Below are 15,212 nucleotides of genomic sequence, written 5' to 3'. Positions count from 1 at the left end.
TGTGACAGTTACTTTATTGTGTTCTTTAAAGGTGTGGTCAGCCGGCAATGGACTATAAAATGATTATTAATGTCCTTTTTTTTTATCCTTGTTTATTTTTATGTGTTGGCCCAATTAAACTTAAATTATACTTTATATGCTATGTTATGTTCCAGTTGCTTTTCTAAATTAATTCTTAGTATTTTCCATTCTGTTACTAATATAAATAAACTACTGTACTGTTGCTATAACTACCGACTCTATAATGTGATATAAGGGTGATGACAGGCACAGACTATTATATTCATCTGCTATTTTTCTTCAACTGTTTAAATTTTTTTTAGCTTGCTTCTCTTTTAGTAAGCACAGTGAAACCTCGGTTGATGACTGCCCTAGAAGACAATTTTTTTGGAACACGTCATCAATTTTGTCGTAAAATTTGAATTGGTACACGATGGTTTACTTGGAAAATGCATACACGTATAGGTCAAATGAGCGCGTGGTGCTGGGGAATGTGGGGCGAAGTGCTCGTAGTTTGTTTACGAGTGTGTCCTGTGTAGTGATGACTGATCTTGAATTCTTTGATTGTTTTTCTGCTTTTTTTTTCTGAACAGTAAAGTTCTTATTATTCTTATTATCATGCCATGGATCCCAGGATGGTGAGGTGGACTGGATGGATGAACGGTGGAAGATCTGGATGGTTGGATAGGGGGTGGATGGATGGTGGGGGGACTGGATGGATGGAAAGACTAGTGGATGGTGAGGGGACTGGATGGATGGTGGGAGGAACTGGATGGATGGATAGGGAGGGGGGTGAATGGATGGTGGATAGGGGCTGGATGGATGGTGGGGGGACTGGATGGATGGAGAGACAGGATGGATGGATAGACTGGATGGATGGAGGGACTTGTGGATGGTGAGGGTACTGGATGGATGGTGGGAAGAATTGGATGGATGGATAGGGGGGGGGTGAATGGATGGTGGATAGGGGCTGGATGGATGGTAGATAGGGGCTGGATGGATGGTGGGGGGACTGGATGGATGGTGGAGGGGACTGGATGGATGGTGGAGGGGACTGGATGGATGGTGAGCAGGGGGGAACTGGATGGATGGTGAGCAGGGGGGAACTGGATGGATGGTGAGCAGGGGGGAACTGGATGGATGGTGAGCAGGGGGGAACTGGATGGATGGTGAGCAGGGGGGAACTGGATGGATGGTGAGCAGGGGGGAACTGGATGGATGGTGAGCAGGGGGGACTGGATGGATGGTGAGCAGGGGGGACTGGATGGATGGTGAGCAGGGGGGACTGGATGGATGGTGAGCAGGGGGGACTGGATTGATGGTGAGCAGGGGGGACTGGATGGATGGTGAGCAGGGGGGACTGGATGGATGGTGAGCAGGGGGGACTGGATGGATGGTGAGCAGGGGGGACTGGATGGATGGTGAGCAGGGGGGACTGGATGGATGGTGAGCGGGGGGGACTGGATGGATGGTGAGCGGGGGGGGGGGGGGGGACTGGATGGATGGTGGGCGGGGGGGACTGGATGGATGGTGGGCGGGGGGGGACTGGATGGATGGTGGGCGGGGGGACTGGATGGATGGTGGGGGGGGGGGGACTGGATGGATGGTAGGGGGGGACTGGATGGATGGTGAGCAGGGGGGACTGGATGGATGGTGAGCAGGGGGACTGGATGGATGGTGAGCAGGGGGGACTGGATGGATGGTGAGCAGGGGGGACTGGATGGATGGTGGGGGGGGGGACTGGATGGATGGTGGGGGGGGGGACTGGATGGATGGTAGGGGGGGGACTGGATGGATGGTAGGGGGACTGGATGGATGGAGGATGGGGACTGGATGGATTGTGAGGGACTGGATGGATGGATGGTGGGGGGGGGTTCTGGATGGATAGCGAGGTGACTGGATGGATGGTGGGGGGGGGGACTGGATAGCAGCTTGATACCAGCTTGATGGGGGTCTGGGAGTTCTTCTGCTCCCCAAGCCCGGCCCAAGGCCAGTCTTTACTTGTGAGGGTTTGGTCCACCAGACTGTTGCTTGGAGCGGCCTGCAGGCCCACATATCCACCACAGCCCGGTTGGTCCGGCACTTCTTGAAGAAAACTATCCCATTTTCTCTTGAACACGTCCATGGATAATGGAAGCGTACCAGAAGTATAAGCGAGGCGTACGAGATGGATGGATGGCGAGGGGACAGGATGGATGGATGGTGAGGGGACTGGATGGATGGTGGGGAACTCAATTCATGGATAGGGGGGTGGATGAATGGATGAATAGTGGGGGAACTGAATGTATGGATGGGGGGGTAAATGGATGGATGGTGAAGGGGGACTGTATTCATGGTAGGGTGAACCTACTTCCCTCACACCGCACCCTCCCCGCTTCCCCCATACTGCCACTGGACCCAGCCACATCTGGATGGTATTAAAATGGGCTTCGTTGCCACCAGGTGGTGGATCCGGAGGCAGACTGCATGACATTAACCCTTAAACCGTGCAAATCATATATATATGATATCAGTGACAAAACCGAAACCGCGCACATGATATATATATGATTTCGTGTCTAGCGCTATAATTTAAAAGCCCCGCCTGGGATAGGGACAGCTATAGTACAGCCACAACCGATAGTTGCCAGATGCCAGCTAGAAAAAAATCCAGGCCAACATTCTTGGGTATTAGAGCGTCAGTATTGAGCAAGCCACCAAGGCTGGTGCACGCAGCATGAGCTCACAGCACCGCTGTTCAGCTTGTGACCACAGCATCGCCTACATATGCCATAATATATGATACTGCTATTATTTAGCAGTTTTTTTTTTTATTATTATTTTCTACCACAGACGTGGCCACACATTTACAATGCTAACCAGCATATATACATTTTCTTCTGTCCTCGATGGACAGGGTTAGAGAAGTGTTTAACATATAGTTCAAGGGTTTATTGAACACTCAACCACAGAAGGTGATTCGGTGCTTTTAAAATGCTAAGCTAACCTACATACGTAAATACATAGATACACAGATTTACGTATGCCCTACATAAAGTGTTAGATGTGTCTTCTACATAGTGTCATTAATGTACATTCACAAAGGTGAAATGTAATTCTGATCAGCTTCCATATATACTTTATACCCATACATATACATACACACACACACACACACATAAACATACATATTATTTAGAAGTGATATTATTATATTATTATAATTATTATTATATTATATTATTATTAAATTATTTAGCAGTGATAGTATTACTGAAGCCCCCCTGACTGTGATAAAACTGACCAGGATTCTGATAATAGCAGGAATGTGGTGATATTTAGCACTGTGCTCCATGGAGGGAGGAGTAAGGCTGTGGAGGGAGGGTTGTGGCGTCATCTACTGACTTTGTGTGGCCACCTTATATTGACTGCACTCATCATACCAGCTAAGTGGTTCGCTATGGTGAACACAAATGTAGATACTTATATAAAACGTGTGTATAGTGTGAGATAACAGCGAGAGGAGTAGGTTGGGAGCCGCCATTTTGGTGAGGGAGGAGCGTCGTCTGCACGACTTGGCATGGTGTTTACTGATGGCCACTATGGTCTTTGGGAACACCCCAACTTATTTGTACAGGTATGGTGAATAAAACAGGTAGATACAGTACTTATATATAATGTGTGTATATAGCGTAATAACACCACAAACAATATTGTTGGAGGAGAAATATTAGTGCGTCTGGCTTTGAGTGCGGCCGCCGATCAGCTGACTGTGTGAGTAGCTACGTCTTTGTGCCTTTACTTACCATACAAGCTTAGACGTACAGTTATGGTGAACAAAACATGTAAATACGTATATATAACGTCTGTGTATAGTGAATAAATGCAAAAAACTAAGAAAAAATCAGAGACATTGAAATAATTAGGTAATAATATATTTGTGGCAACTGCCGTCTGACAGCTCGGGCGGAGTAGACCTCGTCTGGCGAAGGCTCTGTCAACGCCCCTTTTTTGCCACACTTCCCTACCCTATTGCGGCTAAAATATGCCACCTACGATTTTTTTGTTATTTTTTCCGTGATCAGAGAGCAAAAATGAACACTTCTATAAGACGAAAGAATTTTTTGGATTTTTTTTTGTTACGCCTGTGGGTGTGAATTCCATTTGGGCCCCTAGCAGTTTGAGGGTTAAACTCGCATTGAGAACTATGACTCTTCAACACAAGCGGAGCTAACTGTCACTGTTATTGCGTTAAAATTATTTTAACAAAGCACTAACGGTGCAGTGATTTGCACTGACTCTAAAGCAGCGCTACAAAGACTTACTAGAAATCGGGCCGAAAATCTTACAATAGTTGGCGAGATAAAGAGAGCGGTGAGAGCACTAACCAATCAAGGAAGAATCGTGAAATTTCTGTGGATCCCCTCCCATGTTGGAATGTGTGGAAGTGAACGAGCAGATGTGCTGGCTGCTGAAGGCACTGAAGGAGACCACATTGAATACTTCATACCAAGACTCTTCTACAAATTAGAGGCATTGTCAGGCAACATCAGGGTGACAAGGTAACTGAGGAAAGGAGAATAGAAAAACAAATCAGCGAATCTGTATAATGGTACAATATGGTTGCAGTTGGCAATCCCAATCATTATGGACGAAGAGGAGGTGGCCGCAGGAGAGAATCAGTAATAGCAAGAATTTGTCTTGGATACAAATATCCATGAAGATTCGGAATGGAAACAACAGTTGAGCAGAGGAGTTGCAGAATCTGTGGTTAGTGATAACCACCACCTTGACCACTACCTGAGAGAGTGTGGACATCTAAGAGTCATTAGAAATATGTGTAGAATAATAAACCACACATTGTTTGAGTTTGGAAAACACTATTTGTCAAATATTGATACTGTTCTTAAGAGATTTCCCCAGCAAAACATGCAGATACTTATATATAACCTGTGTATATAGTGTGATAACAGCAAAACTATTTGTTTATAGTTTTACGAATATAATAATTGAATAACTAATATGCACACCATAATTTTGAGTACAGCATTGGTTCATACATTTTATTATATAAATATATCATAATACACACTAATGAATAGTATTACTGCAAGAAAACAAAGAAAAATCACATTGAAATAATTAGTTAATAATATATTTGTGGCAACTACCGCCTGACAGCTCGGGCGGAGTAGACCTCGTCTGGCGAAGGCTCTGTCAACGCCTTTTTTGGTCAGACTCCCCTACCCTATTGCCACCTACGATTTTTTTATTTTTGCAATGATCAAGGAACACAAATGAACACTTTTGTAAGACGAAAGAATTTTTTAATTTTTTTTTTTTGCGCCTGTGGGTGTTGAAGCCATTATGACCCTCAGCGGCCCATGGGTTAATGTGTAATTCTGATTGACCGTAAATGGCTGAATGACTAAATGCCTAACCGATTGCTACCACAACTGTGAATGCCTGACTGCCTTTGGTTATGACTGCCTGTAACTGGTCTTGACTGTGAATGCTTGACTTGTAATGACCCTTCACTGAACCTCTACTCTCTCTTCCCCTTCAATACCCCAGCTTAACACTGTTGCAGTTCAGTAGGACCCCTCACTGAACTGCCACGAATATAAGCTGAATATTAAATGAGGACACCACAAGAATAGGGGTTATTAACTTTTAACTAATAATTAAAATCATTAAATACTGCCACCACCTTCCCGAACCATAAATGAATGTGTCTAAATTATTGTTTCTCCAGAAAGGAAGGAACTCAATAATCATGGAACTCAAGGGGCAAATAATCTTTGATAAATGCTTGGGGAATAACAAAAGGAAAACTTTACTAATTGAGGATCCAACGGCTTCCAATACCACCCGAGAATATCCCCTATTAAATGACTCACACAGCATCAAACAAAGGGGAACAGATAACTAAACACAATTACATTAAAACGCCTTATTATTTTAAGACATGTATTGAAATCAAATTGAAAGTTATATCCTACTTTGATAAAAACATCCCACGAGGCAACTGGAAAATTGGAGGTGCATTTACTTGATGTATCAAAACTCAGACAGACATTACCTTAATCCTGCATCCTCGGCCAAGGTGTTGATTGGCTGCCCCCAGATTAGAAGACCTGTACTCCAGTTGACACCCTAAGACACACTAACTCTTAATATTTTCTAAAACTCTTATCAGTGGAACAGGCTCCACCCACTTAGTTCCTAGGCCCAATTAACTCCACCTATCAAAGCTTAACCAATGACTACAGAGTGTCACTCTTAGGCCAGCCAAAACCTCTGACTTTAGCCCAGCCCCTAGGCTCCTTGGTGACAAGGCCTGCCCTGAACGTTCTGTTTTACTCCCGTAGAATCATGAACCGATCCCACGCTACACAGGAAACCACAGCCGTATATGGCTCCCAGCTCCCTCACTCGAAACTTGAGAATTACGGTACTTCGTCACTGGTCTTAAAACTGTCAAATGGTTAGTGGCGAAGGCAGGAGAGGGGAAACGGATTGGCAAAGGGGACTGGAAAGGACTGGGAGACAAATGATTTGGAGGGATTGGAGACAAAGGGACTGGGGGAACAAGTGACTTGACCACCAGCCTAAGGGGTAATTTGATTCTGGTTTTGATGGGAAACAGCCAACAGGGAGGGGGAGAATGAAGTAAGTCTCCGCAGTCTCCGTGGTGTAGTGGTAAGAGCAGTCTCCGTGGTGTAGTGGTAAGACACTTGCCTGGCGTTCCGCGAGCGCTATGTCATGGGTTCGTATCCTGGCCGGGGAGGATTTACTGGGCGCAATTCCTTAACTGTAGCCTCTGTTTAACGCAACAGTAAAATGTGTACTTGGATGAAAAAACGATTCTTCGCGGCGGGGATCGTATTCCAGGGACCATAGGATTAAGGACTTGCCCGAAACGCTACGCGTACTAGTGGCTGTACAAGAATGTAACAACTCTTGTATATATCTCAAAAAAAAAAAAAAAGTAATTACCAAAAGAAGGCACCAAACCGGGAAGGCTATGTAGCACCAACAAATGTGCGGAATAATCAGAGGGCGCTAAATATCACCAAGGATGCTAATACGAGAACAAAAACGCACAAGGCGAATGATATCAAAAGTATCCGAGTCACCAAGAATTCTATTGAGGGACAGGTGACCGCGAGGGGCGGTCGGAAAGCAAGACACATGCTCGTCCTGGAAGTCAGGACATTCAAGAAGGACATGCACGACCGTAAGAGGGACAATGCAATTAGGACAATAAGGAGCAGGGCGGCGCTCCATAAAGTGACCATGGGTTAAGCGAGTATGGCCAATACGCAACCTCGCCAGAGCCATTTCCCATTGCCGGTTATGGTGGTAGGAGGACGGCCACAAGGAAACACAACATTTAAGAGTACGTAGTTTGTTACCAGTAACCAAGAAGCCTGCCAACGGGTAAGGATGGAGGAATGGATAACCGGGTAAAAGTCAGATTATGGAATACCGTTACGAGAGATGGGACAAGAGCGGACAGCTTCCTTGGCGGCAGCATCCGCATGCTCATTTAAAGACACACCAATATGGCTGGAAACCCAACAAAACTCAACTGACTTAAATTTACTGTGAACAAGAAACAGCCAATGCTGGATCCCGACAATTACTGGTACTGGTTACAAGAATTTTCCACCCACCATAACTACTTAGTGGTTTGTAATGGTGCATGAAAATGTAAATACTCTACTGAAGTTATATAATATGTGTATACAGTGTGATACAGCAAAACCAGAATGTTTTATTGCTCTAAGCATAAAATTTTAGCATTCTGAAGTACTGTACCATACATTTTCTTATAAAATTTCTTAAATGACATGCTATTGAATATTATTACTGAAAAAAATCAAGACATTGAAATAAATGTTTAAAAAAATATCTTCCGAGCGACTCCCTCCTGACGGTGGGTGATTGCTCCATGAATGCTTATGAATCATGATGATGCCTAGAGTTTGTTGTAGTTGTTTTACTGTCAGCTACTTGGATGGACTTGATGCCCCCGAGTTTTTTGCACTTCATCACAGCCAAAACTGTTATGTATTTATTATTATTTTCCCATGATCAGGGAATGTATTTTAACAATGTTAGAAAAAAAAAGTTTGAATTTATTTTTCTTATGCACAAGGGGGGGGGTATGTCAGTGCAGGGGTTAATATACATGCCTACTACTGCATGTGATCTATTTGCTGTATTACATCCATATAAATTATAATTTGGGATTCAGCTTTCATAATACAGTACAGTACATGTAAGCTCTCTTATGGATTTCTGTGAGTGCTCCTGATACTGAGCTTGACTATCAGAAGACCATCTATGAATATTACTATATTTTTCAATTTTGACTTGGGCCTTTATGTTGGAAAGAAAAAAAAACCAGCGTTGAATGTAATGAAACGCCATTTTCTGGGTGAGTCCCGGAGGCTCCCCGGAGCTATCCCAGGCTGATATGCTAATGTCAGACTTTGGCATCAGTCATGTGTATGGAGTTCTTAGGCCTACCGGGGACCACGGCCAGAACCGGGCCCCCTCAGAGAAGCAAGGGAAGCAATGGCCTATAGAAGCCCCCGTGTGGTTGGAAGCATTCTATGTCTGCCATCGACCGGAACAGGCACCCAGAAAGGTAAGCGCCTCAAAACAAACCCCTTTTCTGGTTAAAATTGCTACCAAAAACCGAACTAGTGGATAGAACTCCCCAACCGAAAACAAGCAAACTAGTGTGACGTCACACACCGCCGCGCCGCTGTCTGCGCAGCTCCCCCCTCCCCGGGAGGGGGAAGGGGGAGCCCCAGACCCCCCACGCCGGCTACCTACACCTCAGTTCTTGAGGCTGGATGTCAAAAACGCGAAAAACCGCCGACCGGAGGGAGGGAGGAATGCCGGGGAGCCTCCGGGACTCACCCAGAAAATGGCGTTTCATTATATTCAACGCTGGTTTTCTGGGGGGAGCCCCGTTGGCTCCCCGGAGCTAACTACCCACAGACAGAAAAAAGAGGGACCTACCCGGGAGGCGGTCGTCGCTCACTCCTCAACTCGAAGCCGAGACAACTGGCTGCAACCGCCGACCCAAAGCAACACAGGCCCGACGAGGCCCAGGGACATTCACAAGGTAACGAGCAGCCAGGACCCTGTTCGACCGCCAAAATCCCTGCGCCCGAATATCAGACCAAGACATATTCCCAAAGACGGCAGCAAGAGCCGCAACTTACAAACGTCATGGGCACGGGGATAGACCGCAGGCTGGCTGGACTTAATAACCCTGCGGACGACCTGAGAGACCCGAACCCGCGAACAGGGAAGAAGGGAAACCGGATCAACCCACAGCGCGTCCCCGGACACAGAAGCTGTGGCGCGCAAATAACGGCAAAGCGCCGCAACGAGACACAAAACATGATGCACCCCCGGCCTGACCAACCAAGCATCAACCACCCATGGACCCCTCCGGAACGCAGCAGTCTCATTCTTCGCCAGAAAAGAAGGAGACGGCTGCAAACGAACAAAACAATCACCACGACCAAAAGAGCAGAAACCCCTGCGCCGGAGGAGAGCATGAAGCTCCCCTACCCGACCCCCAGAGGCCAAAGCCAACAAGAAAAGTGCCTTTGAAAAACAATCCTGGACCGAAGGGGCCACAACGAAACGAGGAGACGCATGAGCAGGCCGGAGGTGAAACAATGCACGAGACAGCTTGCGAAACGGCGCAGACGTAACATCGATACCGAAAGCAAGCTGAAGCGACTCCGCCAGCGCTGCACGATACGAAGCGACAGTGTTAGGCATAAGATGACGGTCCTGAAACAACCACGAGAAGAAGGACAAGACCACCCGAACAGACAAGGAACTAACACGACGAAGACGCAAAAAGAAACGGAAGGACCGCCAGGAAACTTCATACTGCCGCCGAGAAGAAGCCCTCAGGTGGGACACCAACAAGGAGGCCACCTGATCACCATAGAGATGATGATAGACTCGAGTAAAAAAAACCATATGCGAAGACTCGAGGAGAAGATCGAACCAGCCACGTGACGTACCGGCCCGATCTGCTGAAAGAGGCGGAGCCGCGGGAAAACCCTCGGGTTTGGACACCGAGCAACCAGCGCCTGAAACCAAGGCTGGGCTGGCCACCAAGGGGCCAGAAGGACAACTCTCCCCTGGTAAGTCTCTAAGCGAGTCAGGACCTGGAGCAACAGCCGAACCGGGGGAAAGAGGTACAGGAACCCCCACCTCGACCAGTCTAGCCGAAAGGCATCGACCCCGACGGCCTCGCGATAGGGGAAGGGCGCCGCATAAACGGGAAGACGCCGCGACGACGCCGACGCGAAGAGGTCCACCTCGGGGCACCCGAACGTCTGGCAAAGCCAACGGAAGGACTCGTCGTCGACCGTCCACTCTGTGGAGAGGGGAACGAAGCGAGACAGGGCGTCGGCCAAGACGTTGGACACGCCCCGTACGTGAACCGCCAGGAGAGCCAAACCCCGAGAACTCAGCAGACGAGTCACCCGAAGCGACCAACCCCAAAGAGACAAGGACCGCATCGAACCCCCGCGGTTCAGGCAATGAACCACCGGAGAGCAGTCCGAATGGAGCCGAATCGTCGATCCGCAGGCCACCCGAATCCTCCCCAGAGCAAACCACACTGTCGCAAACTCCCGCACCGTGCTGTGAGCTCGACGGAAGGACGGATCCCAAAGCCCCTGGCCGGCCTGGTGAGCACTGGTCACAAAACCCAAGCCGAGAGACGACGCATCCGTGTACACATCGAGCGAGGGCTTGGGTAGGTGCCAAGGCACTGAACCCCGAAAAACCCGAAGAGGAAGCCGGTGACGCAGCAACCGACCCAAGGCCCCCGGGGGTCGAACTATGCGATCGCGAGAGAGGAGGAAGGGGGAACCCCGAAGGAACCAGAACAGCCGTCGAAGCCAAACCCGACCCGGTGGGTAGACCACCATCGCGAAGTTCAGGCTCCCGCACAGCCCCTCGAGCAACCGCCGGGTGACCCAAGGGCCCTCCAGAAACAGACGAAGGCGGGACCGCAGCCGCAGGAGAGACTCCGGAGGGAGAGACAAGGAGGCGGTTCGAGAGTCCCAAACGAGACCCAGCCAAGTCCGAACCTGAGAGGGAACCAGATGGGACTTTCTCCAGTTCACCAAGAACCCAAACTCGGCGAGCTGGGAAAGAACCAAATCCCTGGCTAGCAAGCAAGCTGACTGGCTGGGAGCCCAAACCAGCCAGTCGTCGAGGTAGGCCAACAGCCGAACACCTAGGAGACGCAAACGAGCCACCACAACCCGTGTAAGGCATGTGAACACGCGAGGTGCCAGATTCAACCCGAACGGGAGACAATGAAAGCGGTAACTCAGACGCCCCACAACAAAACCGAGCCAGTCCCTGAACCGCGGATGAATCAGGACATGCCAATAAGCGTCCCGGAGGTCCAGGGACACCATCCAAGCTCCCGGCTCCAAGAGGAGTCGAACCTGAGACAGCGTAGTCATCCGAAAGGCAACCCGTTCTCACACAAGACAGCACATATATGACTTAATGCTTAAAGTCAATATGTTGAATATGAATTAGTAAATATGTGATATATTCCCAGTTACGTTTTTTTCCAAGGCCCAAACTCTTCCTCACGTACCAACTTGCGTCTCACAGTACCCGTCCGTCAACCTAGATAGCAGAATAGTCGTGATTGGTTCAATTATAAGGAAAATTGTACTTTTCAGGTCCCACATGGGTTGTGAAATTTACCTACTATTGTCCATGCTCTTAGAATATTATAGATCAGCTACTTCCTATTGAAGGTTCGTAGTTTTGTTTTGAGAAATATTAGTTGTTCTTAGTAAATTATAATAAGCACTATAAATTATTACATAGAATAACAGTCCTTCACCAATCAATATTATATACCATAGTTGGTGCTTTACAAATCTTTAAAGGATGTTTTGTAGGAACGCTAACAGAAAACGATGGTTCATTGGAATGTCTATGGGGTAAACTACTCTAAACAGGATGGTATTGTGTCTACTATACCAACTACAGGATCGGTATATTGTCCACTACCACCTGTTAGGTGAGTAAGGGGTGCAATACCACCCACAGGATGGGTATGAGGGTCACATCCACCCAGAGGATGAGTATGGGGATCACATCCACCCACAGGAAGGGTATGGGGTCCAATACCACCCACAGGATGAGTATGGCGTCCACTACAACCCACAGGATGGGTATGGGGCTCCAACCACCCATAGAATGAGTATGGGGCTCCAACCACCCATAAAATGGGTATGGGGTCCAATAACACCCACTGGATGTGTATATGGCGTCCATTGCCGCGCGTCGAGCTCGAAAACCGCAGCATTCATCTCAGAACCATGCCTATTTCACGCAGATTCCTTAATAAACGTAAAAGTTTTATATGTCACAAGAAAGATAGAAATATAAGCTTCATTCTAAATACCTTACCATGGGCATATTTAAATTTAAACCGAAGATACGTGTACTTTTATAATAGCCGAGCTCCGACCCCGGACAGATCGATCGACCGAGCAACTCTCTCTCAGAACAATGTTTATTTCACGTGAATTCGTTAGTAAACATATATGTTTTATATGTCTCAAGAAAGACAGACATATAAGCTTCACTTTAAACACTTTACTGTAGACATATTTAAATTTCTAATGAAGATTATTGTATTTTAAAAATTACGGAGCTCCCACCCCGTACAGACTGAACGACAGAGCAACTCTCTCTCAGATCAATGTTTATTTCACATAAATTCGTTAATAAACACAAATGTTTTATAAGTCTTAAGCAAGATAGAAATAAGAGCTTCATTTTAAATACATTACAATAGACATATTTATAGCTCAAGTGAAGATACATATGTTTTTATAGTAGCGCTCAGTAGCTTGTCGGGCATGGAGTGCAGACGCCTACGCACTTGCCGATATATTGTATAATTAACAAAGATACGCTAATAAAGCCTAAAATCTTATATGCCTCCAGAAAGACCGATATATGAACATTATTATAATTGCACCAAATGAAATATATCATGTTCGAGAACAAAGATATATCAATTTTAAATTAAGTTTCGACTCTCTCTCGGGTGAGAGAGATGGGGCGACTCTCGCCCCATCTATTGGAGATTCTGTGCACTAAATACCCAAAGCTACTCAAACCCTCCTAGCATTATTTAAGTAATGAAGTAATATGGTATATTTACTCACTATAATGTGGGTGCTGAATGCAGAACATGAGAAAACATATATTTACTCCAAACTAATATAATTTCATTATGAAATAAGTAGCATCAAAGGAAGTCGATGGTCCAAGCAGCAATGTTGTGGAGCGACTTATCCAAGATATATCGTTGTTTGGAAAGTGTGTTGGCATATCCAGTTGTCGCACTTCTCTGCTCAAATTATCACAAATTTAAATTATAATGTTAACAAGTAGAATACGTATTTTTAATAAAATCTAACATAACTAGCCAGAAAACATTTAACATTAATTAAAAAATATATGTTTGGAAGTTAAATCGACTTCATAGGACAATGGTTTTGTTATATATACTCGTTATTCGTTGACATGCGTTCGCTACTTAAACTACCATGTACTGTACTTATGTAAAATCTCCCATGTCTCTTCGCTCATCTCACCGAACCCTACAGGCTCTGTGATATATTGTTTAATTAATTGAGATTCACAAATAAAGCTAATAATTGTATATGTTATCAAAAAGGCAGAGCTTAGTTTAGTTCATTTATTATGCACTCCATACCCATCCTATGGACGATAGTGGAGTGTTACAGAGGCACATAATGGGCTCAGGGAATGAGCCCCACAATTCATATAGCCAAGCAAGTTATAATCTTGATAAGCTAGTTACAAAAGTCAATACACATTGTCACATCAACAATGGGCTCGAGACCGACCACAAGTACAGTTTATAATTTAAGCAACTGACAGTAGATTTGGATGGTAATTTATGCCTGGTGTCGTATATGTTAATTTGTCCAGTTACTCCAATGTTGGAAACGGTGGCCCAGTGACAACCATCAACTTGGATAATTTGAATAAATTCACCAATTGTAACTGGCCAGGAGAGGTCCCGCTACCACGCTGGGTCATGAAGGCCTTCTAGGCTTGGCACAGTTTGTTTGATGAGGTCACATGCAGATTTTATATGAAGGTCAGAGAGCTGTACATTTGTTCCAATGTTCATTATCTCGTCATTTGTTAAATAATTTAACATTGTCTAATGTGAAGCACTGTTATCACTCTCCTTATTGTTGCATTGGTGTGAGGAGTGGCAGTGATTGGTTCAGTTTATTTTTTTTTTTTAAATAGGGACATAAATTTGTACTGCAGATACCAGTACAGTTGCACCGTTTCTTTATATATTTTATACTTGGGTTAGCAAGGCGAGACGCTTCTCTTAACGTGATACTGTTGGTATCAAATAGAAATAGTTTTTAAAGTATGTATCTTAATAAATTTGAACCTTATATTATCAACATCAACATATTATATTATTTAACATCAACAAATTAGATTTCGAATGTTAAAACCAATTTCAACCAATTAAAGGATTTATCCGTTTTAAAGGATTTAATTAAAGGATTTGACACAAAAATCAGTATGAAGATTACCTCGGCTGAGGATATTGAAAAACTTCAAGCTGATATTAATAAAGTTTTCGACTGGGCATCAGAAAATAACATGATGTTTAACAGTGATAAATTCCAGGTACTCAGGTACGGTAAAAATGAGGACCTTAAACATAATACAGAGTACAAAACACAATCAAATGTACCCATAGTAGGAAAACAGCATGTAAAGGATTTGGGAATAATAATGTCTGACGACCTAACGTTTAAGGAGCATAACCAAGCAAATATTGCGACAGCCAGAAAAATGATAGGATAGATTACGAGAACTTTCAAATCCAGGGATCCCATCACAATGGTTGTACTCTTCAAGTCACTTGTGTTGTCCCGTCTTGAGTACTGCTCAGTACTCACTTCCCCCTTCAGAGCAGGAGAGATTGCTGAAATAGAGGGAATACAGAGAACATATACGGCACGCATAGACGCAATAAAGCACCTAAATTATTGGGATCGTCTCAAAGCCCTCCAAATGTACTCACTAGAAAGAAGACGAGAGAGATATCAAATAATATACACCTGGAAGAT

General features: G+C 45.4%; 1 protein-coding gene across 5 annotated transcripts in view; it reads right to left on the bottom strand.

The window, feature by feature from the left end:
• The window catches only part of LOC123767960 (zinc finger protein 271-like), a 189,521-nt gene that overhangs the window by 41,362 nt on the left and 132,947 nt on the right, over positions 1-15,212 (bottom strand). Inside the window, exon 2 of one of the 5 annotated variants that reach the window (XM_069306715.1) lies at positions 1,794-4,545. The exons of 3 other annotated variants lie outside the window; for them this stretch is intronic. The gene's annotated coding sequence lies outside the window, so the exon portion shown is untranslated. Of the gene's footprint in view, positions 1-1,793; positions 4,546-15,212 lie in introns of those variants that run through there. One more of the 5 variants, XM_069306710.1, reaches the window with a different exon arrangement.

The sequence above is a fragment of the Procambarus clarkii genome, chromosome 58 (genome assembly GCF_040958095.1).
Source record: "Procambarus clarkii isolate CNS0578487 chromosome 58, FALCON_Pclarkii_2.0, whole genome shotgun sequence".
In the NCBI taxonomy this organism is placed as follows: Eukaryota; Metazoa; Arthropoda; class Malacostraca; order Decapoda; family Cambaridae; genus Procambarus; species Procambarus clarkii.
The sequence above is the reverse complement of the archived record's forward strand: the minus strand, read 5'-3'. Positions and strand labels throughout refer to the sequence as shown.